The sequence below is a fragment of the Limulus polyphemus genome, unplaced genomic scaffold (assembly GCF_000517525.1).
Source record: "Limulus polyphemus unplaced genomic scaffold, Limulus_polyphemus-2.1.2 Scaffold1748, whole genome shotgun sequence".
In the NCBI taxonomy this organism is placed as follows: domain Eukaryota; kingdom Metazoa; phylum Arthropoda; class Merostomata; order Xiphosura; family Limulidae; genus Limulus; species Limulus polyphemus.
The window spans coordinates 126,718-128,963 of record NW_013667358.1 but is presented as its reverse complement, the minus strand read 5'-3'; the positions used below and the strand labels follow the sequence as shown (position 1 = coordinate 128,963).

Genomic DNA, 2,246 nt, shown 5'->3' with positions numbered 1-2,246 from the left:
GTATTTATGGAGTTTATTCAAATGGCCGTTTCAGTTTGCCATCATTTAATAGTTTAAGAGTTATTTCTGCCTGCAGGTATCTATGGAGTTTATTCAAATGGCCGTTTCAGTTTGCCATCATTTAATAGTTTAAGAGTTATTTCTGCCTGCAGGTATTTATGGAGTTTATTCAAATGGCCGTTTCAGTTTGCCATCATTTAATAGTTTAAGAGTTATTTCTGCCTGCAGGTATCTATGGAGTTTATTCAAATGGCCGTTTCAGTTTGCCATACATTTAATAGTTTAAGAGTTATTTCTGCCTGCAGGTATCTAATGGAGTTTATTCAAATGGCCGTTTCAGTTTGCCATCATTTAATAGTTTAAGAGTTATTTCTGCCTGCAGGTATCTATGGAGTTTATTCAAATGGCCGTTTCAGTTTGCCATCATTTAATAGTTTAAGAGTTTAGTCACTGTTTCCAAACCATCATAATACAGAAGAATTCAGCTACTGTTTCTAAACCCCCATAAGGCAGAAGAGTTTAGCCACAGTTTCTAAACCCCCATAAGACAGAAGTGTTTAACCACTGTTTCTAACCCCCATAAGACAGAAGAAGTTAGCCACGGTTTCCAAACACTCCACAAGAGAGAAGAGTTTAGATATTGTTTCCAAACCCCCATAACACAAAAGAGTTTAGTTATTGTTTCCAAACCCCCATAACACAGAAGAATTTAGTTATTGTTTCCAAACACCATAACACAGAACAGTTTAACCACTGTTTCCAAACCATCATAACACAGAAGAATTCAGCTACTGTTTCTAAACCCCATAACACAGAAGAATTCAGCTACTGTTTCTAAAAACCCCATAACACAGAACAGTTTAACCACTGTTCCCAAACCCCCATAACACAGAAGAATTCAGCTACTGTTTCTAAAACCCCCATAACACAGAACAGTTTAACCACTGTTCCCAAACCATCATAACACAGAAGAATTCAGCTACTGTTTCTAAACCCCCATAACACAGAACAGTTTAGCCACTGTTTCTATAACCCCTTCACATGACAGAAAGATATAGCCACTGTTTCCAAACCCCCATAAGACAAAAGAGTTTAGCTACTGTTCCTAAAACCACTATAAGACAAAAGGGTTTAGTTAATATTTCCAAACCACCATAAGACAGAAGGGTTTAGTACTGTTTCAAAACCCTCCATAAGACAGAAGAGATTAGTCACCGTTTCCAAACACTCCATAAGACAGAAGAGATTAGTCACTGTTTCCAAACACTCCATAAGACAGAAAAGTTTGGCCTCTGTTTCCCAACCACCATAAGACAGAATGGTTTAGCACTGTTTCCAAACCCCAGATAAGACATAATGGTTTAGTCACTGTTTCTAAACTCCCATAAGACAAAAGGGTTTAGTCACTGTTTCTAAACATTTCATAAGATAGAAGAGTTTAGCCACTGTTTCCAAACACTCCATAAGACAGAATGGTTTAGTCACTGTTTCCAAACATTTCATAAGATAGAAGAGTTTAGCCACTGTTTCCAAATACTCCATGAGACAGAAAGGTTTAGCCACTTTTTCCAAACACTCCATAAGACAGAAAAGTTTAGCCACTGTTTCCAAACAGTTCATAAGACAGAGGAGTTTAAACGAAATTCTAATCCAAATATGCAGCAACTACAGTGTTTTAAAAAGAAACGTATTTTTATAATAACTTTTATATAAACATATTAAACTGTTTTAAGTCATTAAACTATTGTATTTAAGTGTTTTGCAATTCTTAGTTTTTAACCAATGAAATAACTCTATCCCATAGACTGGTTGGTGCTCTTAGAGTTACAAAATTTTACAGCCTAGGTACCATACGATTGATATACAAATCCTGACCTATTTGTTTGTTTTTAGAGCTAAACAACGTTGGGCTATCTGCTGTGTCCACAGCGATAAATCGAACCCTGGATTTTAGCGTTGTAAGTCCTTAAATTCATCGCTGTCCCAGCGGGGAATTTCTGACCTTTTAAAAACTTTCGGTCCTACACTAATAATGATAATAATAATAACGATTACACTACTAACCATGACAATGATATCCGATCGCCATAAATTTACTTTAAGTACGTAATGCATATTTCTACCTGAATAAAAATTAATATGTACATATTATAATTATGCTGTATATACGATTAATAACGAAAATTGTTTATACTATATAGAGACCGATCGTATAGTCATTTATTTATGTTTAACTCAAGGCCGTA

At 35.4% G+C, this 2,246-nt stretch overlaps 1 protein-coding gene across 1 annotated transcript in view; it reads left to right on the top strand.

Annotated features, from left to right (window-relative positions):
* LOC106464816 overlaps window positions 1-2,246 on the top strand; it is a 39,806-nt gene that overhangs the window by 500 nt on the left and 37,060 nt on the right. The gene's annotated exons all lie outside the window — the stretch shown is intronic.